Source organism: Macaca nemestrina, chromosome 10 (assembly GCF_043159975.1).
Source record: "Macaca nemestrina isolate mMacNem1 chromosome 10, mMacNem.hap1, whole genome shotgun sequence".
NCBI classification, from domain to species: domain Eukaryota; kingdom Metazoa; phylum Chordata; class Mammalia; order Primates; family Cercopithecidae; genus Macaca; species Macaca nemestrina.
Genome location: NC_092134.1, coordinates 124,540,210 through 124,565,816, shown reverse-complemented (window position 1 = coordinate 124,565,816; position 25,607 = coordinate 124,540,210). Strand labels below are relative to the sequence as shown.

The window sequence follows — 25,607 nt, the reverse complement described above, 5'->3', positions numbered from 1 at the left end:
TAAGTTTGCTATTCAAGTATAAATTTTAAAAAGTTAACACAGTGCTCTCAAAACAGTGGATTGGTGTCTTTTATTAGTTTTGGATAATTATTTAAACATCCCTTTAGCTACTGTTTCTACACTTTTCTCTTTTTCCTATTCTTTTGAAATTTTGTCTAAATATACTATACCTTCTATTATCTGTCACATATTCTTTCTCCTTGGAGTTTCCGTTTTTTCTTTTCACTTATTTACAAACATTTTAATTCTCTCTTTGACATGCTACAATTAATTGTTAATTTTAGCTTTTCTATTTTTTTCAGGTGTAGAATTTTTCCTTTTCTTAAATTAACTATGTTAATTTTATACTTTCCTATTTTCTGCTAACATTATCAAGCTTGAATTTTGTTTTGTTGAACACAATAAACATAGTTGATTTATAGTCTGGGGTTCCTGTAAGGCTAATTCTATTTTTGTGCTTTCTGGCATATTCACTCATGTTATCTTGTCTTCTTCAATGCCTGGTTGTTCAATCACTTATTTTACACCTTAGGTTGAATATCTTTAAGAAAAAATGAATGTTTAACCATTTTCTCCTCTACTTTTGTCAAGCCTATTTCCACAAGTCATCTTCACTTTGTTACATAAGTAATTCATCTATTAGATTGCTAATGCAAATATGTTAGCTGTCTTCCTTTTCTCTCTTTTTTCTCATACCATAAATCTATTAAAATTAAAAATTAACTGTTTATTTTTACATATAATAAAATATATAAAATATGTTCAAAACTTATCACCTGCTGTTATCTCTGATTTAGTCATAATTCAATCAGGAAAATAATTTAATATCAAAAATTAGGCATGCAAATAAACCTTTGAAATCAGAGAAGCAAAGGTAAAAATTAGATGTATATTGAGTTCGTGTGCTCAAATATGCTGCTAAAATAGATGCCAGAGCCCAGGCTGAAGAGAGATGACTGTGGACTCTGAGGAAGCAACATTAATCCTGTGTGCTGCTTTTGATAAATCATGGTCTAGCTACCACTAATGCTATTATAAAAAGGATTAACTTACTTTTCCTATGCCGTTCTAATTTTGAATAAGTGCTTCATATTAAATATTCAAAATTAAAGGAATATATATATATATATGCATGCCCGAGTGCTAGCCTGCAGTGAATGACTCATCACTGTAATTCACGCTCCCATAATATCTACAATCCACTACTCAGCTTTCAGTCTTACTCTTTCTCATCTCCAAATCCATCCTCCAAACAATAGAAATCATATCCTCCATACCTTTATTGAATTATTTCAAGACCTGTCTTTAAACCCTTTAGTGACTTCCCTTTATATTTAGCATACGTTCTTAGTTTTGACCATATCCTAACAAAATGTCATTGACCACAAGCCCTGCGCAATTTAGCTCTATCTTTAAATCCAGTGTTATTTCTCTGACTATTTTTACTATGCTCCAGCCATATTAATCTTCCATTTCCTATGACATCAAATACTATCTTATATCAGGAAATGTGTACATGAGAGAGGTTGCATACACTCCCTTTGTACTGAATATTTTTTGTCTCTAAAGTTCACATGGCATGCTACTTTTCACCTTTTAGGTTCTATACTATATATTTCCTCTTTGGAGTAATTTCTTGTCCACCCTCAGGTATTTTCCATATCCCTACCAACATTATGCTTTTTCTCATAATTTTCTTTGCTTTCAGTCCTAGATCTTACACAAATATGGAATCATTTTATTTAATTTTGGTATACTAGTTTCAAATCTGTTTCCCCAAGTAAACGATAAACTCCATGAAAACAAGGAAAACATTTGTGTTTTTTTCATCATTGAAATTTCATTATTAATTCAGAAGTGCCAGCACCAAGGAAGTACTCATCAAACATTTTTAAATGCAGGAATAACTACAGAACTTTGAGGAAATTAATTATCTTCTCTAATCATCTTTAAAATGTAAACACACACTAATTCTACTCATAGAATTATAGTGAAAATTAGATAAATACCAGGCAAATAATGTCCACATAATGTAGCTGATATCATTAATATAAAATATTAATATATCATAACTATATATTACAATATATGTAACATAATAATATATTATACTAATATTAATTAGAATAATCCCAGCTACTTGGGAGACTGAGGAAGGAGAATTGCTTGAACCCAGTAGGAGAGGAGAAGTTTGCAGTGAGCCGGGATTGCACCAGTGCACTCCAGCCTGGGGGACAAGAGCGAAACTCCATCTAAAAACAAAAAAAAAAAGAAGAGGAATCTAAATTCAGAAGTCATTGGCTATTTTTTGAACAAAAATGATTTAATCTTGCTTTAGGAACTTGATTTTGAGCTTACTATAGGAATAATAGATAATATTAGAAAGTAAGCAGACTCGGTAAGAAGTTATTTTAGTAAAATGTAAAAATAATAATGCTTTCAATTAAAATGGTGACATTGTGACTAGTACCAAGTGTATGAATATGAAATATATTATGATGATAGAATTTGCTTTACTTGACAACTAATTAGGTATAGAGAATAAGAAATAAAAATATTTGATATTTCAGATATGAAAGGCATAGAGAATGCGAGTGTCATTAAAACCAACAGAAAAAATTGTATGGTAGAGTAGATTTTTTTGGAGTTGGGAGTAGGAAGAGGGTATCAGGGGAGATAATTTTAAGTTCCCTTTTGACTCTGATTTTCGGTATTAAGAAATCAGAAATGTTGGTTTGGAATGCAGAAATGAAGTTTGCCTAGTTATCAAAGTGTTGGAGTCAACAGAATTAAAGAAAATAATGATTGCATGTATTTAAAAAAGTCTATTTGCACATGTTTCAGAGATGTAAAAGAAAAAAGTTTACAGTTAGGACTAAGCAAAATAAGGGACAGAGCAATGAGAGAAAGGTTATTATTATCATAACCTTGAAGAAAGAGTTTCAAAAAGTAGGATATCAGCTGCCACAGAGAAGCAAAGAAGTTGAGTGTCATGAGAATTGAAAACCGTCATTGTTTTTGGCAGTTGGCAATTCTTGGTGTGAGAGCACTTAAGTTGTGTTTTGATAACACAATTTTAAAATTTTAAGTGCATATAGTTAACACAAAAACATCATTTTTGCTTTCTTAGGCCAAGAAAAATTATCTTCTCCATGGCTGCCATAACATAACAGCATACCACAGTGGGATTCTGTTCCCTGAAAAATTCCTGTGTTGAAGCCTTTGCCCTCACTACCTCAGAATATAATCTTGTTTGGAAATCAGGTTATCGCAGATGTAATTATTTAAGACCGTCATACTGGAGTTGAGTGGGCCCTTAACACTCTAATATCAATGTTGTCCTTACAAAAATGGGAAACTTGGACACAGACACACACACAGGGAGGCTGCTGTGTGAACAGCAAGGCAAATGTCAGGCAATGTCTCTACAAGTTGAAGAACACCAAAAATTGTCAGCAAACCACCAGAAGCTAGGGGAGACAGCCGATTCTTTCTCACAGACTTCAGAAGGCATCAACCCAGCAAACACTTTAATTTTGGATTTCTGGCCCCTAGTACTGTGAAACAAATTTCTATTGTTTAAGCCACCCTCTTTGAGCTATTTCGTTATGACAGCCCTAGCAAACTGATACAGATTTCAATGCAGAAAGAACTATGCTGACAACTGATACCCAAAAATTGAGTAGGGGCTATATTTCTTTCTTATTTTTCAAGTCTATTTCTGTCTCTTGAATCCTCTGTAATTATTCTTCAATATCTTATGGTACATTACTTAGCAAATAGTGTATTTGTCACTGTAAAAAGAAAAAAGAAAGAAAGAAAACTAACTTCCACAATGGCGCAATCTTTCTATTACCTATGCAGATTGATTTATTTTGGATATCCCTTCCAAATCTCATGTTGGGAGGTAATCTTCAGTGCTGGGGGAGGGGCCTCATGGGAGCTGTTTGGGTCATGGGATGGATCCCTCATGGCTTGGCTCTCCTCAAATAAGGAGCTCTCCCAAGATCTGGTTTTTGAAATGGTGTGGCACTTTTCTTGTTCTCTCTTGCTCCTGCTCTGGCCATGTGACCTGCTGCTCCCACTTACCCTTCTGCCATGAGTAAAAGCTCTCTGAGTCCTTCCAAGAAGCTGAGGAGATGCTAGCACCATACTTCCTCTACAGTCTGCAGAACCACGAGCTAATTAAATCTCTTTTCTTTGTAAATTACCCAGCTTCAGGTATTTCCTTAGAGCAATGCAAGAATGGCCTAACACATAGATTCATGCTTACTGCTTTTCTCCCAGTACATAATTGGTTACTGAATAAAATAATAATTATGTGAATGAATACTAGATATTTTGTTGCTGGATAGACTTAGTAAACCTCACTCATAATATAGGTATTAGTGTGTACATAACCCAAACTGCAGCTTAAAATGATAATAATTTAGATTCATGATTGAAGAGATTGTAGCAGTCAGCATTCCAAATCTCAGGCCTTTTTCTGTCCAGCCCCCCCTTTTTAACTGGGAAATCTGAGTTTAGCAAAAACATAAGCCATTCAAAAACCCCTTAGGGTCTTCTTCCTATGTGTTTAAAATTTTCTTGACATCAGAAAAACAACAGTTGAATGATGACCAGATGGCAGAAGAGCTGTGGTAATTTGGCTGGAAGTAAGATGAGCATTGAAGCATAATAAGCGAATTAGAGATTTAAATATTTTCTATGAGCAGATCAACCTAATGGTGTGGACAAGATCACCTAATGGCTCTTTATTAAGTTTATTTATTTCTTTTAAAAAACAGTTCCTGATTTATCAGTATGATGATTTTGGAGAGATATTACTGATGGATTACATGGAAATATTTTTCAGGTATTATCTTCTCAGAGCTACCCAGGGTGAATCCTTCCTAATCTTAGTATGTGAGGGCAGGAATGATATCATTGAGGCACATAGCTAAAACCTTGGAAACAATCTTGTACTCTCTATTCAGGAGAGTAAAAGAGGATGAAAATCCCCCAATTGTTCCTTACCTTGTCATCTTTTTAAGGATTAGGGGATCAAGGGAGTTTTCATGTCTTGAGACATAATTCTGGTCTTACAAAATTCTGAAAAGACTCTGATGTCAGAGATAATTGCCACAATCAGGTTTTATAAGAATAGATGGGAAATCTGTCAACACCTGAGGCTTTTCTGGGTTTATGGATTGGATTTGGGGTTTCTCACTTTTAATGATATTATGTTATCCAACTGATTGACTTAATGGAGGGAGTGAACTGAAAGCAAGGCCTATCGGTTTTCTTCATGGTGTAGCATAGAAAACATATGTTGACTAGATTCAAAAACATTTTGAAAATATTAAATGCCTTTAGCTTGCGTTTCTGAATGATTGGAATAGTTTAATTGGGCATGCAGTTTACTTGTATCTTTAGCAGTATGCTAACCCATATGAAACTGCTGAGAAATGTATATTGAATAAATTAATTAATATCTGAGGTATTAGAAATTGTAATTCTATGGAGGTTGTGCTATTAATATAAATAGATGGGAGGGTGTATATTTAGTGTATATTTCCTACTCGATGTAAAATGCTGGTGATTATATTTTTAAAAAATTAAGTGGACAGGACAAGTTAGACTGAAGGGTCTATTTATTTAAATTTTATTTCTAAAAATATGACAATTTAGCACCTTGAAAACTAGAATGTAATTCTGCTTTATCATGTCCTATCAATAGTTGTTACTACTAAATTGGCAATAAACTCATGATAATAACAATATAATATTTCAGCACAAGAAATTGCATATGGATATACATACAATTCTGAAAACTTTAATGTCACTGCATACGGATATACACACATATTTGCATACATGCATATGGATATACATACAATTCTGAAAACTTTAATGCCAATGCATATGGATACGCATACAATTCTGAAAACTTTAATGTCAGTCTTTATATGCAGTTACTCAAATGTTTTATAGCATTTTTAAAAAATAAGTTCTCAGACATGTATAGTGAATTAAGAGAAATGGATACCTTATGTGAATTAAGAGAAATGGATACCTTATGTAAATATAAAATTATTAAGTTTTGTGAAATATGAATTTGGTGAGAAAAAATGCCACAGTAGGTTCATTTCCTTCTTGTGTCCCAGCGCCTCTTTTCATGTTGGCAAATTTCCTGTCTTTTAATTAGGTGGGTCTGTTGAAACAATGATAATGTCTACCTGGTAGAACATCAACTTGGGCCACTGAGAAAAGCATGAGACTCCAGCCTGGCTGATCATCAGACATCTAACCATAGCAATAAGTCATTAGAAATTCTTTTTGCAATTTGCTATAGTATGGCTGAGAGAAAGGTCTCTTTCTCTGGTATATGAGAACCACACAGTCTGTCACTTCTGAGAGTCATCTTTTTTTTTTTTTTTTCCCTCTCATGGGCAGAATATGTCCATGAGACAAAAACATGTCTAAAAACAAAGTGAAACAGAGAATAGCAGTTTAAGAGATGAAAGTAAACATGTGTAAAGCAGTCAAGAAAGAGAACTACAGAGATAGAAAGAAAGAGAATGGCCCATTGCTATAATTTTATCATTTGGATCTCTGGCTCAGTAATTTGTAAAGCCAGTGACATCCCTTTGACTTCCCAGTTATTTTAAGCAATGCATTTAATCTTTGTGTAAGCTAGTTTTATAAGATTTCTGCCACTTTCAACCAAAAGAGATCTAATAAATACACTGACTTAATAGTAAATTGTGAAAAATAAAATGTAATTGGTTAATGAAAGCAGAAATATATACATTCTACTCTTTATCCTAGATCATCATGATATAGGAAAATCATGACTTTAAATGATATAAACCTTTTATTTAAGCTGGTCAACAGTGGGAATAAATTTGCCCAAAATCCCTTGAAAGATATGGATTCAAGGGAGTTGCAGTCAGAATGTGAAAATCACTTTGACTTGTAATATTAAAGATCCTTTACTTCCAAAGATAAGACAAAGGATAAGAAAACAGAATTAGTTATAATAGCTGTGTATTAGTCCATTTTCATACTGCTATGAGTAAATACCCCCAGACTGGGTCACTTATAAAGAAAAAGAGGTTTAATGGACTCAGAGTTCCAAATGGCTGGGAAAGCCTCACAATCATGGTGGAAAGTGAAGAAGAGCAAAGGCACATCTTACATGGCAGCAGGCAAGACAGCATGTGCAGGGGAACAGCCCTTTATAAAACCATCAGATCTCCAGAGACTTATTCACTATCACAAGGACAGCACAAGAAAACCCACCCTCATGATTCAGTTACCTCCCACTGGCTTCCTCCCATGACATATAGGGATTATGGGAGCTACAATTCAAGATGAGATTTGGGTGGGGACACAGCCAAACCATATCAAGCTGAAGAATTTATTTTCCACTTCTGCTGTTGTTTTAATAAACGGATATGTTTTAATAAAGGGGCAACACAGTAACCTAGAAAAACTTAAGAGTTTAATTTTGTGGTCGATGTTGAAAATATATTGTACTATTGCAGATGGCTCTTGGTCATTTATGAACATCCTTTGAAACATGTTGAAATTATTGTAGTAGTGAAGATTGTGCAAGATCTTGGGTTTATCTGATGAAAGTTGGTACTAGCAGCCAGCCATCAGTATATATTTCTACTCTTTGATTTGTGAGAGGGGCAGGGATCTTTAGTTACCTGTTCATTTGACAAATATTTACTGAATGCCTACTCTTTGTCAAGTACTGGGAAAAAGTGAACAAGACAGAACTGTTTCCTTCTTTCAAACACCTTACAATGCAATAAAGAAGATATGTAAACTGGATAATTTAACATTGCATACTATAAACTATGATGGGGCAGGGAAGAATGAAAGCTATAAAACACATTTAAGTAGCATCTAATTCTGTCTTAAAGATTCATGGAAGTCTTCCTGGATAAATGGCTGCCAAAACTGATTCCTGAATGACTAGCAGAAATTAGGCAGTAATAAAGTCGAGAGAATGATACAGACAAATAACATATCCTGTACAAAGTAGAGGAGGGGTTTCTAACCCATGTGTCATGGACTGGGTACCAGTACGTTGCCTTTTAGAAACTGGGCCACACGGCAGGATGTGAGCAACAAGCCAGCAAAGCTTCATCTGTATTCACAGCCATTCCCCATCACTTGCATTACCACTTGAGTTCCTCCTCCTGTCAGATCAGCAGTGGCATTAGATTCTCATTGGATCACAAACCCTATTGTGAACTCTGCATGTGAGGGATCTAGGTTGCATGCTCCTTATGAGAATCTCATGACTAATAATCTATAACTGTCTCCCATAATCCCCAGAAGAAACTGTCTAGTTGCAGGAAAACAAGCTGAGAGGTCCCACTGACTCTACATTATGGTAAGTTTATAATTATTTCATTATATATTACAACGTAATAATAATAGAAATAAGGTACACAATAAATGTAATGTGCTTGAATCATCCCAAAACCACTTGCCTCCCTTGGTCCATGGAAAAATTGTCTTCCAAGAAACTGGTCCCTGGTGCCAAAGGTTGGAGACCTCTGGTCTAGAAGACAGTAAGGCATGACACAGTGGAAGTAGTTCAGAATGGCTCAAATATACATTCTAAAATTGGTTAGAAGATAAGAATGGTGAGATATTCAGAAACCAGATCCAGAAGATTAGAGGAATGATGTGGAGAGATTTGGTCCCTATGCTGAAGAAAAGATCATCATTGAAACAGCAGTTATATGATCAGATTTCATATTTGAGGTCTATAACTGGCTGAAGGCTTGTGTGAGTGAATACAAGGGAGCCATCATATAAATATTTAAGAGGATGATGCAGTAATCTGGTGAAAACATTACGGAGCTGAAAAATTTTACTCACACAAAACCCTGCACATTGATGTTTATAGCATCTTTATTTTTAATTGCCCAAATTTGAAGCAACCAAGGTGTCCTTTTGTAGGTGAATGGATAAATAAATGGTGGTACATGCAGACAATGCAATATTATTCAGTGCTAAAAATAAATGATGTATCAATTCATGAAAAGATATAGAAGAGGCTTAAATGTACATTATTGAGTGAAAGAAGCCAATTTGAAAATAATTACTGTATGATTATGATTCCAATTATATGACATGTTAGAAAAGACAAAATTATGAATACAGTAAAAGAACAGTAGTTTCCAGGAGTGAGGAGGGAGAAATGAATGAATAGGTAGAGCACAGATTATTTTAGGGAATTAAACCCTTCTGTGTGATACTATAAAGGCAGAGACATGTCATTATACATTTCAAAAGACTTGTAGAATGTACATCAAGAATAGACACTAGGCCAGGTGTGTTGGCTCACTCCTGTAATCCCAGCACTTTGGGACGGCGAGATGGATGGATCATTTGAGGTCAGGAGTTCAAGACCCGCCTGGCCAACGTAGCGAAACCACGTCTCTACTAAAAAATACAAAAATTAGCCAAGTGTGGTTGCATGTGCCCATAGTCCCATCTGCTCAGGAGGCTGAGGCAGGAGAATCGCTTGAACCTGGAAGGCAGAGGTTGCAGTGAGCCCAGATCATGCCACTGCACTCTAGCCTGAGCAACAAAGTGAGACTGTCTCAAAAAACAAAAAAGAATAGACATTAGTGTAAACTATGGACTTTGAGTGATGATGATGCGTCAATATAGGTTCATTCATTGTAACAAAAATGTACATGCTGGGATGTGGGATGTCAATAGTGTGGGAGGCTGTGCATATGTGGGGATATATGGAACTCCCTGTACCATCTACTTAATTTTGTTGTAATTGTAAAAAGCTCTAAAATAGTCTATTTAAAAATTACTGTAGTGTGTACTAGGCAACTAATAGTTTCTATAAAGAAAATAAATACTTTCAAATACATTTAAGAGAAAATATTTGGCAATTTGTTAATTGCGCTGAATAAAGAGAGAAAAGATTGTGGAAAAACACTCCACCTCTGACTTGAACTAGGGACTGGGGGAAATGCTATTCACTGACAATAGGAACATAGAAGTAAAAACACACTTCGAGTAGAGATGATGTGTTAAGTTTTGATATATGATTTCATGGTTCATGAGACATTCGATTGAAGTAGGATTTTTAGCTAGAGCTCAGACACAACTGAGCTGGAGTTATATAGAGATTGTATAATCTGTAGACAGACACACGTGAAAACTTGGGTGGAGTCAAAATAAACTAAAACAGGGTCCTTAAAATATCAAAATTAAAGAAAATTTTATAAAAATATACAAAGTAGCCAGAAAGGTCAGAGAAAATCCATTTGTCATATACCAGGATTCAGGATAACTTCATAATATTGCATAGTATGGATCAGGGATGAAGGAAAGTAACTTAGGTTGATAGAAAAGGCAAGTTTTCTCTGATCCTCCTGTTGTCTTAAAATATGAGTTTGGCTCCGTTGGAAAACAAAACGCATACTTTGCTATTTTTTTAAGCAAAATAATAAAGCAGGAATGGGTAAGTGGGTTATGCCAGGCTTTTTGACTTGGGATGCTAGCTTTTTACAGAATTTGTCTAGGAATACCAGCTCTCTCTCATCTAGAGACTTTGGGACCAATGGGAAGCTGAAGTCTCCTTCTCTTAAGAAAGGAACTGACTGCTCCAATGCAAAGCTGAATGTGAAGACGTTCCCTCCCATTGCCAAAAAGAAAGCAGCCAGTTCTCTATCCTCTGCCCAATTCTGCTGGCCCATTTTCTAGGAAACTCACAGTAACCACCTGAAGACATTTGCAGACAATTCTACTCTTGCACCATGAGATAGGTTCTCAAAAACAAAAGGAAGGGCATGTTAAAAAGGGGGAAGTGGTTAACATTGTTCTATGCTGCTGAAAATTGAATTAAGAAAGTACTGAAATGTGTATATTGGATGTAGCGACAGGAACTCATTAGGGATCTTGGTGAGAATATTTTCAATTGAATGATGGGGAAAGAAGCTAGACTGCAGTTGTTGGTGAATATACCATTTCTTTCTTTTTGAAATAATTTCTTCACTTTTACTCCTTCACAACCTCCTTTTCTGGGTACTCACCTTTGCAATCCATTTATTTGGAGTTTCTCTGGTGCAGTTATTGAAACTTCTGTCTATACTCACTTATTTATCCAGTATTAAGAGGCAAAATATCATATATAGATGGCTCCAGTGACAACCCAACAACTATCCTTTTTACATAAATAATAATAATATTTTAATGTAAATAACGGACCATTCAAATTTAATATGTCCAAAAGTGAATTCCTACCTTTTCCACCCAAATCTGTTCCTCCAGCAAACTCTTCTCAATCTCAATTGATGTCAACTTAATCTTCCTAGGCGTTAAGACCAAAAATGTTGAAACCATCCCTGACTACTTTATTTGTTTTATACTCACATCTAATTTAGCAAGGAATCCTGCTGGAATACTTCAAAGTATTTTTACCACTAATGTCATCCCTAACCAGCTTGATAAGTTTCTTACTTTATTTCTTTCTCATTTTCAACTTTTGCTTTCTTTACTCTAGTCACACCGATGGCTTCAATGTTTCTTGAACAAATAAGTGATATTCCCAGTTCAGGACTGTTGAAATAACATTTTCTTTTGTCTGGTATCATTCTAGGCAAAGTCACATAACTTGCTTCTTCATCTTATTCACCTGTTTGTTTAGATGTATATTCTTTGTAAGGGCTATCATAACAACCCTATTTTAAATTACATTCTCCTGCATGGACGTTTTTTATTTTATGTACTCAGATTTAATTTTTCTTTTCTTTCTTTTAAATTTTTTTTTGTGTGAGATGGAGTTTTGCTCTTGTTGCCCAGGCTGGAGGTCAATGGCGCCATCTTGGCTCACCTCAACCTCCACCTCTCAGGTTCAAGCAATTCTCCTGCCTCAGCCTCCCGAGTAGCTGGGATTACAGGCATGCACCACCATGCCTGGCTAATTTTTGTACTTTTAGTAGAGATGGTGTTTCTCCATGTTGGTCAGGCTGGTCTCAAACTCCCAACCTCAGGTGATCCACTCGCCTCGGCCCCCAAAGGGCTGGGATTACAGGCGTGAGCCACTGCACCCGGCCTAATTTTTCTCTTCTGTATTCATCAACCTCCCACATGCTATACTATTTATTTATATTATGATCTGGTTGTCCTCATTAAAATGTAAGCTCCATGAGGAAAGGGCTTTTAAGTCAGTTTTGCTCACTGCTATATCAACAATAGCTAGAAGAATGCCTAGCACATGCTTATCTTTAAATATATAATTTCTCCATAAATGAATAAAGTCATTACTGTCATACATGATCTCGTTAATACTCATTTAATACTCACAGAAAACTTAGAAAATTTTATGTTACATATTATATAACCACAGAATTAGTGGTATCTTTTTCTAGACTGGATAAAGGTTTGGATTCATGTAGCAAGTACAGCAGGCAAAAAGTATGCATATAGATATCTGTATATATATATATCTATGCTATTTGTAATAATAAAATGTTAAACAGGAGAAGTATCTAAAAATTTCATCAGTAGATGATCTGCTAAATAAGTTTAGTAGCCCAAATACTTTATATAGAAAGTAAATTATTTTTTTGCTTAATATGAACTAAGCATATTTTATCGCTGTGTAAAAAAAATAGTTGTAACATAAAAAATACAATTGTGGTCATCCAGTGCCATGGAGGAGTACACCTGGGAGCCTTGCCCATGGCGAATTGTGGATGATTGTGGTGGAGTCTTCACTGTGGGTGTCATCAGTGGTGGAGTCTTCCAGGCCATCAAGGGTTTCTGCAATGCCCCTGTTGGAATTCGGCACCAGTTGAGAGGTAGTGCCAACACTGTGAGGATCCAAGTCTCCCAGATTGGAGGTAGCTTTGCAGTGTTGGGGGTCTTGTTCTCCACCATGGACTGTGGCCTGGTACAGCTTCAGGGCAAGGAGGATCCCTGGAAATCTATCACCAGTGGAGTATTGATGGGGCTGTGCTGACTGCCTGCAGTGGCCCACTGGCCATGGTGGCCTCAGCAATGATGGGGGACATCCTGTTGGCCCTCATTGAGGGTGTTGGCATCCTCCTCACTCGCTACACAGCCCAGCAGTTCCAAAATGCTCCCTCATTCCTGGAGGACCCAAGCCAACTGCCCCCTAAGGACGTTACCCAGGCCCCAGGCTATCCCATATATTAATACCACTGAGGAAGCCATTGCCACCGTGGGAGCTGCTTCTCAGTTTTCTCCCCAAGAATCTACCTCAAAGGGAGGGTTGGCTCCCATTTAGCCCTGGGACCCTCCAGAGAGGGCTTCTACTCTGCTCCCTAGTCCCAGGCTGGGGGTGGGGCTCCCCAGCTGCCCTGACAGATGGGTCCCCGTTTTCTCTCTCAGGGCACCCCAGCCCCACACTCCTATGTATCAAGTTCTCACCCCAGCTCCTTTGTGTGGCACTCTGATGTGTATTTGAAGCCCATTTTAAATGCCAAAAAAGTATGATTGCATTTGGAAAATACATACAACTCTTTGCACACAATATGTCTATATGTATATGGATTCATGTTTACATGGAAAGGTGACTAAAAATTAGATAAAATTAACAACATTAAATATTTACCTCTAGAGTTTGAGGTCACTGTATTGAAAGGGAACTCTACTGGCATGTTTGATTATTTATATTTTACATTAAAACTCTTTCCTGTTTTGTAATAAAAAGTAGATAATAAAGAATATTTGGAATGACATAAAATAAAAGTTAAAATAAGAAAAGAGATGAGCAGTATTCAAACAGGAAACAAGGAACAATGAGAAAGAAAAATAAATAAAGTGAAACAAGGTAAATAAACCAAAACTATTTGCCAAGATGCAGGTTAAGTAGTTTCTTTTTGCAAATTCAAATCAATCATTTTGAGAGTGACTAGTCTACATATAGTTAATGAAATCTTTACATTACTTGATCTCAAATTTGTGTTTTCAACTCAAGTAAAATTTTATAAATTTTAAATGGAGCTATTTAAGAAATCTTTATATAGAGATCCCTAGTAACTGAAATTTTAAATGTTTGCTTTCAGAAAACAGCAAACCTTTGCCAGAATATCAAAGTAAAATAGGCAAAAAAATTAAATTTAATAGAGTCATAAATCCAAGTGAGCTAGGACAAGAGATTTTTTTTTTTTTCTGTAGCTGCTTGATGCAGACATGTGTCACCATTATCACCATGTGTAACTTTTCCCGCTTGACACACTTTTATGAGAGCTAGTTTGGTAAGAAAGTATGGTTCTAACTGGAGAATTAGTAAGTTTCTCTCTCCACCTTAGTCTTTCAATATTCACGGTGGTCATGCTACCCAGTAATTGAAGAGTTTCTGATAGAAGTCATAAAACTTTATGGTGGTTAGATAATGTGATAAATTTGCCCCAGGATGAAAATTTCTACCTTATGATCCCATTAGGTAGAAGAAAGAAAGCCTTTGGGAGGTGTGAAAGGAAAATATCTTGGGTCCCTAAAATCACTACGCTAAAGGGAAAATTCAAGCTGGAAACTGCTTAGAGAAAACCTGCCTCCCGTTCTGTTCAAAGTCATCCCTCTGCTCACTGAGATAAATGCATATGTGATTGCCTCCTTTGGAAAGGCTAATCAGAAACTCAAAAGAATGCAACAATTTGTCTCTCATTTACCTGTGAGCTCAAAGCCCCCTCTCCACTTTTAGTTGTCCCGCTTTTGCATGGAATTGTTCCACCTTTTTAGACTGAACCAGTGTTCATTTTACATATGTTGATTGGTGTCTCATGTCTCCCTAAAATATGTAAAATGAAGCTGTGCTCTGACCACCTTGGGTACTTGTGGTCAGGACCTCCTGAACTGTGTCACTGGTGTACATCCTCAACCTTGGCAGAATAAACTTTCTAAATTAACTGAGAACTGTCTCAGATTTTCAGGGTTCACAGAGGACAGATGAAAGCAAAGATCAACATTGTGAGAATCAGAAAAAAAATGAATTATAAAGTTTATTAAATTTTTAAGTTAGGGTTTTTTCAATGTAATATATCTCTCTTCCCATGGTCCTCCTATTAAGAATAATTTTAAACATTAGACATTATGTATAAAACAAGTATGAAAAGACTCTGAAGATGAAGAAAAAATTTAGTAAAGTTAGGGACCTCTGGACAAGAGAAACAAGGTGATATTGAGTTGTCTGAGTATTTTTGTTTCTGTTTCATGTATCCCAGCCTGAGCGCTGAAGATAAAAACCCAAAATGACTACTGACTGAAAAAGAAATTAGAAAAGAAAGCTTGTTCTCTAGCCAAAGTATAAGGAAAGGAGAAGCATGGCAAGAAAAAAAACTTCTTGACAATAACCTCTCTATTCCAGCCAAACAAAACAGAAAGTAAGGTGTTGCCCCATTCTCACCCATCCTATGTAAGGACTACTAGACCTAGATATCCCCCCACAAAAGGATCTAACAAGTTGCCTCCAAAACCTCACTGTGGTGTTATCAGGGAAGACCAAATAGGGAGAATGTGGTCTTCTACCCCAAGAGGCTATAAGGAGGTTCACTTTTTCCTCTCAGCTTAAATGGTGTCTTAGGAGGTCTAATGCAAAGTCAGGACTTTCACCATCACTCAGCTATAGAGAACCTGCACCCACTACATTGTCAGTAGGGATCACCTGAGAAAAAAATAGCCAACAGTAGCCCTGCAGTAAAAAGGAAGGAGCCTCCCTATTCCCATCACTCAAATGTCAATAGAGGTCAAGTGAGGAATCCTCAACTTCTACCTCCAAATAGCAGTAATAGGGTGGTGCCCTCTATCCCCTACCAGAGAAGAGAAATACTGTTAAAACAGAAGTTTTAAGTAAAATCCAGAGTTTCACAGCACAATACAAAAATGTCTGAGTTTTAATAAAAAAATCACTTATCATGACAAGAACCAGGAAGATGTCAAACTCAATTTAAAAAAACACTCAGTTTTTGCAGTGAGCTGAGATTGTGCCACTGCACTCCAGCCTGTACAACAGAATGAGACTCCATCTCTAAAAACAAACAAACAAACAACAAACCACCAATTGATGGCAAGTTGACAACAATATATGAAAATAATTATATAACATGACTGATATTTTTTGGCTGTGTCCCCACCCAAATCTCATCTTGAATTGTAACTCCCTCAATTTCCATGTGTTGTGGGAGGAACCCAGTGGGAGGTAATTGAATCATGGGGACAGGTCTTTCCTGTGCTGTTCTCATGACAGTGAATAAGTCTCATAAGATGTGACAGTTTTAAAAATGGGAGTTTCTGCCAGGCGTGGTGGCTCACGCTTGTAATCCCAGCACTTTGGGAGGCCGAGGTGGGTGGATCACGAGGTCAGAAGATCGAGACCATCCTGACTAACACGGTGAAACCCCGTCTCTACTAAAAATACAAAAATTAGCTGGGCATGGTGGCGGATGCCTGTAGTCCCAGCTACTGGGGAGGCTGAGGCAGGAGAATGGTGTGAACCCAGGAAGCAGAGCTTGCAGTGAGCCAAGATGGTGCCACTTCACTCCAGCCTGGGTGACAGAGTGAGACTCTGCCCCCCCCCCCAAAAAAAGAAAAAGGGAGTTTCCCTACACAAGTTCTCCCTCTTGCCACTGCCATGTAAGAAGTGGCTTTTGCCTTCCTCCATGATGGTGAGACCTCCCCAGCCACATGGAGCTGTAAGTCCATTAAACCTCTTTCATTTTTAAACTGCCTAGTATCAGGTATGTCTTTATCAGTAGTGTGAAAACAGGCTAATATAGTAAATTGATATGAGTAGTGCTGAAAAGATACCCAAAAATGTGGAAGCGACTATGGAACTGGGTAACAGGCAGAGGTCGGAACAGTTTGGAGGGCTTAGAAGAAGACAGAAAAGCGTGGGAAAGTTTGGAACTCCTAGAGATTTGTTGAATGGCTTTGACCAAAATGCTGATAATAATGTGGACAATGAAATCCAGGCTGAGGTGGGTCTCAAATAGAGATGAGAAACTTGTTGGGAACTGGAGCAAAGGTAACTCTTGTTATGTTTTAGCAAAGAGATTGGCAGCAATTTGCCCCTGTACTAGAGATCTGTGGAACTTTGAACTTGAGAGAGATGATTTTCAGTATTAGGCGGAAAAATTTCTAAGAGGCAAAGCATTGGGAACTGGAGTAAAGGTGACTCTTATTATGTTTTAGCAAAGAGATTGGTGGCAATTTTGCCCTGCCCTAAAAATTTGTGAAACTTTGAACTTGAGAGAGATGATTTAGGGTATCTAGCAGAAGAATTTTCTAAGCAGCAAAGCATTCATGAGGTGACTTTGGTGCTGTTAAAGGCATTCAGTTTTATAAGGGAAGCAGGGCATAAAAGTTCAGAAAATTTGCAGCCTGAAAACATGAAATAAAAGAAAATTCTATTTTCTGAGGAGAAATTCAAGCAGGCTGCAGAAATTTGCATAAGTAACAAGGAGCCAAATGTGAATCCCCAAAACAATGGGGAACGTATCTTCAGGGCATGTCAGAGGTCTTCATGGCAGTCTCCCATCACAGCCCTGAAGGCCTAGGAGGAAAATATGGTTTTGTGGGCAGGGCCCAGGGTGCCCATCCTGTGTGCAGTCTAGGGACTTGGTGCCCTGCATCCCAGCCACTCCAGCTATGATTAAAAGGGGCCAAGGTACAGCTCAGGCCTTGGCTTCAGAGGGTGCAAGCCCCAAGTCTTGGCAGCTCCACTTGGTATTGAGCCTGTGGGTGCACAGAAGTTAAGAACTGAGGTTGGGAACCTCTGCTTAGATTTCAGAGGATGTATGAATATGCCTGGATGTCTAGGCAGAAGTTTGCTTTGGTGTGGAGCCCTGTTAAAGAACCTCTGCTAGGGCAGTGAGGAAGGGAAATGTGGGGTTGGAGGCCCCACAGAGAGTCCCTACTGGGACACCACCTGAGAGCTGTGAAAACAGGGTCACCATCCTCCAGACCCCAGAATGGTAGATCCACCAACAGACAGCTTACACTGTGCATCTGGAAAAGCTGCAGACACTCAACACCAGTCCTGAAAGCTGCCAAGAGGGGGGCTATTCCCTGCAAAGCCACAGGGAGGAGCCTCCCAAGAATGTGGGGACCCACCTCTTGCATCAGCATGACCTGGATGTGATACATGGAGTCAAAGGAGATTATTTAGGAGCTTTAAGATTTGACTGCCCCACTGGATTTAGGACTTGCACGGCACCTGTAGTCCTTTTGTTTTGGCCAGTTCCTCCCATTTGGAATTGCTGTATTTACCCAATGCCTGTACCTCCACTGTATCGAGGAAGTAACTAACTTGCTTGTGATTTTACAGGCTCTTAAGCAGAAGGGACTTGCCTTGTCTCAGATGAGGCTTTGGGCTGTGGACTTTTGAATTAATGCTAAAATGAGTTAAGACTTTGTGGGACTGTTGGGAAGGCATGATTGGTTTTGAAATGTGAGGACACGAGATTTGAAAGGGTCCAGGGTGGAATGATATGTTCTGGTTGTGTCCCCACTCAAATCTTACCTTGAATTGTGACTCCTACAATTCTCATGCATCAGGGGAAGAACCCAGTGGGAGGTAATTGAATCATGGGGTGGATCTTTCCCATGCTGTTCTCTTGGCAGTGAATAAATCTCATGAGATCTGATGGTTTTAAAATGGGAGTTTCCCTGCACAAGTTCTCTTTCTTGCTGCTACCATGTAAGAAGTGCCTTTTGCCTTCCTCCATGATGGTGAGGCCTCCCCAGCCAGGTTGAATGGTAAGTTCATTAAAACTCTTTCTTTTGTAAATTGCCCAGTCTTGGATATGTCTTTATCAGCAATGTGAAAATGGACTAATACAATGACCAACTTAGCTTTATTCCAGGATGCAAGACTAGTTCAATTTTCAAAAATCAATCAGTGAAATTCACCATATCATCATTCTGAAAAAGAAAGATCACAGGATCATACAAAAGAAAGCCAAAAAATTTTTTTTAAATATATCAATTAAGGAGAAAAAAAAATAAATTACAGAAAACTAGGAATAGAGGAGAACTTTCTCTACTTTATAAAAAGTATCTACAAAAATACTTCAGCTAACATTATGCTTAATGGTAAAAGCCTGAATGCTCTTCCTCTAAGATTGGGAACAAAGAAAGGATGTCTGCTTTCACCATTGTTATTTTAACATAATGCTGAAAGTTTTAACCTGTGCTGCAAGACAAGAAAACGAATTAAAGGGTTTACAGGTTAGAAAGACAGAAATAAAACTGTTCCTATTTTCAGGTGACATAATTGTATGTAGAAAATTTAAAACAATCTACCAGTAAAACTTCTAGAACTAATAAGTAAGTTCAGCCAAGGTCAGAGGAGATAAGAAAGATAAATTTAATAATATTGTTATATCCTACCAATAAACACAAAAACATTAAAAATGCAGTGCCATTAAAATCACTCAAAAAAGGAAACTAATGTAAAGATAATAAAATGTATTGGACACATATTGTTAAAACTACATAATATAATGAAGAAATCAAAGATCTAAATACTTTGACATATCATTTACATGAATAAGGTATTCAATATTATTAAATTTGTCAGTTCTCCTCAAATTGATATAAAGGTTTAATTCAAATTTTGCCAAAATTGCAACAAGAATTTTTTCTGTCAGGATAGACAAGATTATTCTAAAATTTATATGGAAAGTCAAAAGGACTAGAACAGCTAAAACAATTTTGAAAAGGAAGAATATATTGGGATAAATTAGTCTACACTATTTTAAAACATACATCTATAGTACTCAAGACTGTGTGATATTGGCAGAAGTATATGCACATAACTATTAGGACAGAATAATGAAACCAGAAATAGACTCACACAGATATGTCCAACTGACTTTTGACAAAAGTTCAAAACAATTCAATTAAGAAATACAGTTTTTCAATGAATGATGCTGGAGTTAGTGGACAATCTTTGGGAAAAGTAAAACTGTTCTTTGACCTAAACTTTATATTTTATGCAAAATTTAACTAAAAATAGATCAGAGGCTAAACCATAAATTACAAAATGGTAACGCTTTTAGAAATAAACATAGGAAATATATTTCAGGATCTAGTGCTAGACAAATAATTTTTAGACTTGACAACAAAATCATGACTTATAAAAAGGAAAATAATTAAATAATTAAGTTAGACTTTATCAAAATTAAAACTTCTGTGGTTCCATACAAATTTTAGGATTGCCTTTTCTCTTTCTATAAAAATATCAGTGGAATTTTGATAGAAATTTCATTGAATCTATAGATTTTTGGGGTTGTACTGACATTTTCATAATATTAATTCTTCCAATCCATGTACATGATATCTTTCAATTTACCTGTGTGTAATTTTTTAATCAATGTTTTATAGTTTTCAGCATACATATTTTTTACTTAAATTTATTATTGAGCATTTTATTTTTTCTTATTTTACACATTGTTAATGGAATTATTTTCTTAATTTTTTTTGAATAGCTAATTGTTATTTTATAGAACACTGCTCATTTATGCATGTTGATTTTGTATTCTGCAACTTTACTAGATTAATTTATTCGTTCTAAACAATTTTTTGGTAAAGTCTTTAACATTTTCTACATATAAAATCATGCCATCTGCTAACAGAGACAACTTAACTTCTTCTTTTCCAATCTGGATGCCTTTTATACATTTCTCCTGCCTAAGAACCCCAATAGCCAAAGCAAACTTGAGCAAAATGAACAAAGTTGGAGGCATTTACACTACCTGATTTAAAAATACACTACAAAACTGTAGTTTACACAGAATAATACTGTCATGAAACAGCCATCAGAAAATGGAACAGAATAAAGATCGCAGAAATGAATCTATGCATTTATGGTCAATTGATTGTCAACAAAGGTGCCAAGAACACATACAGGGGAATGGAAAATATCTTTAATAAATGGTATTGGAAAAACCAAAGTAAAATAATTAAAGTGGATCCTTATCTCACACCACAGACAAAAATCAACTCAAAATAGATAAAAGGCTTAAATGTAAGACCCAAATCTATAAAACTACTAAAAGAAAACATAAGAGAAATGCCAATTCAAATCAAAATGAGGTATCACCTCACCCCTGTTAGAATGGTTATGATCAAAAGGGTGAAAGACATCAAGTGTTGGGCAGAATTGAAAGGGAACCCTTGAACATTGTTGGTGAGAATCTTAGTACAGTAATTATTAAAATCAGTATGAAGTTTCCTCAAAAAATTAAAAACAGAACTACCATATGATTCAAGATTCAATAATCCTACTACTGAGGAAATATCCAATGCAAATGAAATAAATATTTTGAAGTGATAGCCATACTCCCATGTTTGTTGCATCATCGTTACCAATGGCCAAGATATAAAATCATTTTAAGTATTCATCAAAGGATGAGTGGATAAATAAAATGTGGTATATATACACAATGTAATACTATTCATCCTTTACAAGAAGGAAATCCTGTCATTTGAAACAATGTGGAAGAACATAGAGGACATTAATTAAGTTAAAAAAGCCAGGCACAGAAAAACACATACTGCATGGACTTCATTATGTATTGAACCTAATAAAGTTGAACTCATAGAAGCAAAGAATGTAAAGGTGATTACCAGAGGCTGGGAGTTGGGGAGATCTGGCAGATGTCTGAAAAGATACAAAATTTTAGATAAAAAATGAGCACATCAAACTATATACAACATTATAGCTATGAGGTAATTGCAGATTTAAACCCCGGTGAAATATCACTACACATCTATTAGAATGACAAAGATAAAAAACAGTGACACTACCTGTTCCAGGGAAGGACCATACATACAAAGCAAACCACAGAGCAGAAGGTGCTGAGAAGCCAAAGTGTGAAGCAGACAAATCTAGTTTGTTAGTAAAGGATGTTTAATTGGGGTTTACAGAGAGAAGTGTGGTCTCGGTTTAACTGGGGGAATTTACAGAGAGAAGTGTGGCCACCCAGGACTGATACACCATAGGGAAAGGTTGTACCCGCTCTATAGAAACAATTAAAAGCAGCCCTCCAAAAAAAAATACTAGATGTGTTATAGCCTTTATGTGTGATAAAATCAAGATTGAACATGTTCTTACACTAAGAACAGTAAATAAAGTAGGAATCAGGAGGCATTCGAGGAACTGGGGCTGACAATAAATAAACATGATGGATTAGCATCCAAAATGGAGTCACTTTTGTCTTCACACTCCACCTTTCTAATCCTGGTCTTACAATCTCATGTACTCACGTCTTCTGAGACAGCCCCTGAGTCTCCATGGGGTGGGGGTGGGGGATGCTGCAGTTATTCTGATGGTGTGGGTGACACGTTGCATCAATTCATTTCCTACTTGTGATGTATGTTAACATCATGTCCTCAGGATCCAAACCTACAGACATAAACAGAGAAGCAAGAGGAACAGAAGGCAATAGGCAGAAATAGAAGTGTTTAGGCAAGGCAGTTCTTCCCCATCAAGCAGCATGACAGTGGTATCTTCATCTCTGTTGGTGAGGACATAGGATTATGGGCTGGGATTGCATATCAAACATGTTACTCAAGGGTCTAGGGTGCTGGTATTATTTGTAAGATTACAGGGGCAGCAAAGGACCATGTCAAGTAGCCAAAAAGAGTGCCCTTAAAAAGGGGCTGTATTCCAGTGTATTGGTATGTGGAACATTTTGGCTCAGACTCAACCAGGACCAATGGATGCCACTTTAGTTGGCCATGGAAATTCCTTGATCTCTGGCAAGAAATACTCTGTCCAACTTGGGTGAAGTAGGCAGTTCCACACCCATGCAAGTATCCCCTTCCCTGGTTCAAGGACTTGGGGAATCCCGAATAACATTTACCATTGTTCCTTTATCAGCTGCAGTAGGAATATATCTGGTAAGACCTTCTTTACAACTATGGATAATAGTCCTTCCTCTGTGGTGGTCCTGAGTCCTTAATATGGTGCCAACCCCATATTAGTCTCAACTGAATTAGAGTTCTTAATGGCTTGAGGCATAAACGTCACCAACTTATGAAAGATATAGGATTGTGAAAGTGCTAGCAGTTTTGCCTTCAAAATGCCATTTTTCCTTTCAATCAACCCTCCTGACTGGGGATTATATGGCAAATGAAATCTCCAGTCTATAACATTTTCATATGTCTAATCTTGGACATCCTGTCCAGTGCAAATGTGTGCCTGGGTTGCTATCAGTGCATCAAGAACCTTCATACATGACATTTAATTCCTCCAAGCTTTAACGGTGGCTGTTTTGTTTGTTGTTTTGCAAAGAAAACCTGCAACAATCCTGTGGCGGTATCTACACACATTAACGCACACTTCTCTCCCAAGCTTACCAGGAGGGGTTGAAGAGAGTCCATCTGCCAGTCTCTTATAGGGAGAGCTACTTATGTATGTGTCTTGTATAGGTAGAATATAGCAGGGGCACAAATGAGAACAATCTAAGCACTTTGCTACAGCTGCCACAAAATCTGCATAGCGGAGGTGCAATCCTGCTGGCCTTGTTATTTGCCAGTCCACTTCTACACTGCAATGCCTACTATGTTTATGTTCCCAATAAGCTACCTGCAAGGATTAAGAGAGATCCAGTGTTCTAGTTTTTGCTGGAGTATCAGCCTCCATGTTACCAGAAGGTGAACCTGACTAGTGTGCTGAAGTATGATACACAATTAGGCTTGCCATGGGTTCTTGTAGCCTTTCTCTAATGTCTTTTCACATAGCAGCCCTTTATAAGGGTTTGTAAAGCACATACAAATCATCTCGGGCTCATTGAGCAAGACAAGTTGTAAGATGCTTAAATACTGCTCAACTATTTGTACAGAGAACTGTAGGCCATAGCTCATGGGTACAAAGGAACCATGCAGCTCAGAATTCTACACATTAACTGCTTTGTTGCATTCCCATCTCAAACTAGATGGTTATCTCTCTGCCGTTGTATAGCTGCTGTTGTTCATACATGAGCGTTATCCTGGCTCGCCCCATCTGCGTACCAGGTGTTTTCAGAAAGGGTGGCCGTGCCTTCCTGTATCGCTGGAGGGATCTCCAGTGGGGACTCCACAATAGCAGCAGCCTTGTATTTTTTGTAGGTCGCTGACTTATCTTTTGAATTGTAGGAGGGTGCACAATGCATCCAGTTGTTGCTGTAGCAATGACAAATCTTCAGAGGTTAGCATAGTATCATCAGTATAATGCCTCTAAGTTGGGGTGTAAAGGGATGCTAAAAAAGGTGTCAGCCAAATTTAATACAGCGTAAGTGCCAGTATTTTGTATTATTTATTCTATCACTAGAGATACATTCGGCAGAGCAGTGTGTATCTTGGAAACTGCTTTAGTTCTGAGTAGTCTACTGTCATATGCCAGGCAGCATCAGGTTTTCTTATTGGCCATACAGAGCTATTAAAGGAGCTCTGGGCAGGACAAGTAATATTAACTTTGGCCGGTTCCTGTATGGTGGGGAGGGTGCAAAGAAACTGGATCACTCATATATTGCTGACTGGAATGTAAAATGGTACAGCCACACTGAAAAAAGTTTGACAGTTTCCTACTAAATTAAACAAACAACTACCACACAATCCAGAAATTACATTTACCCTGGAGAATTGAACACTTATGTTTCTATAAAACCCTATATATAAAATATTATAGTATCTTTATTTATAATAACCCAAGACTCCACCCTGGCTAACACAGTGAAACCCCGTCTCTACTAAAAAATACAAAAAACTAGCCGGGCGCAGTGGCGGGCGCCTGTAGTCCCAGCTACTCGGGAGGCTGAGGCAGGAGAATGGCGTGAACCCGGGAGGCGGAGCTTGCAGTGAGCGGAGATCCGGCCACTGCACTCCAGCCTGGGCGACAGAGCGAGACTCCGTCTCAAAAAAAATAAATAAATAAAAAATAAATAAAAAATAACCCAAGACTGAAAACAACTCAAATGTCCTTCAACAGATGAATAGTTAAAGTTACTGTGGTACATGTATGCCACAGAATAGTACTCACTCCAAAGGAACAAATCATGAATACATGCAACAACCTGGATGAGTTTCCAGAGAACGTTGCTAAGTGGAAACAAATAAAAAGCTCCAAAGTCACAGACTGTTTGATTCCATTTATATAATATTCTTAAAATGAAACGATAGAAATTGAAAATGAGGATTAGTTGTCAGAGGTGAAAAAAGAGGATGCGGGTTTGAGGGAAGTGGGAGTGGCGATTAAGGAGCAACATAAAGGATCATTATGCTTACGGAAATGTTCTTGTACCTTGAGTGTATCAATGTCAATATGCTGGTTATGATATTATATTATAGTTTTACAAGATATTACCATGGGAGAAATTGGAAAAAGAGTACATAGGGTTTCTCCATATTTTTTATTATAAGTGCTTATGAATCGATAATTATTTCCATTAAAAATTGCTTTAAAATATACTGTGGATTGACAAATAACAATATCAACATGTTTGTTGCATGTGGAAGTTCTCTGTTTTATACATATATGTATTACATTATATATATGCACACATATATATAATATATATTACCCCTCCACACACATACACATAAAGGATGGATCTTCAAGATTT

At 37.0% G+C, this 25,607-nt stretch overlaps 1 long non-coding RNA gene and 1 pseudogene across 3 annotated transcripts in view; both read left to right on the top strand.

Annotated features, from left to right (window-relative positions):
- The window catches only part of LOC105481467 (uncharacterized), a 197,956-nt gene extending 194,697 nt beyond the window's left edge, over positions 1 to 3,259 (top strand). For all 3 annotated transcript variants that reach the window (XR_011608597.1, XR_011608596.1, XR_011608595.1), the window contains one exon: positions 3,131 to 3,259. This is a non-coding gene — a long non-coding RNA (uncharacterized lncRNA). The remainder of the gene's footprint in view (positions 1 to 3,130) is intronic.
- Positions 3,260 to 12,688: 9,429 nt separating this feature from the next.
- Positions 12,689 to 13,313, top strand: LOC139355302 (mitochondrial import inner membrane translocase subunit Tim17-B pseudogene; annotated as a pseudogene).
- The last annotated feature ends 12,294 nt before the right edge of the window (positions 13,314 to 25,607 follow it).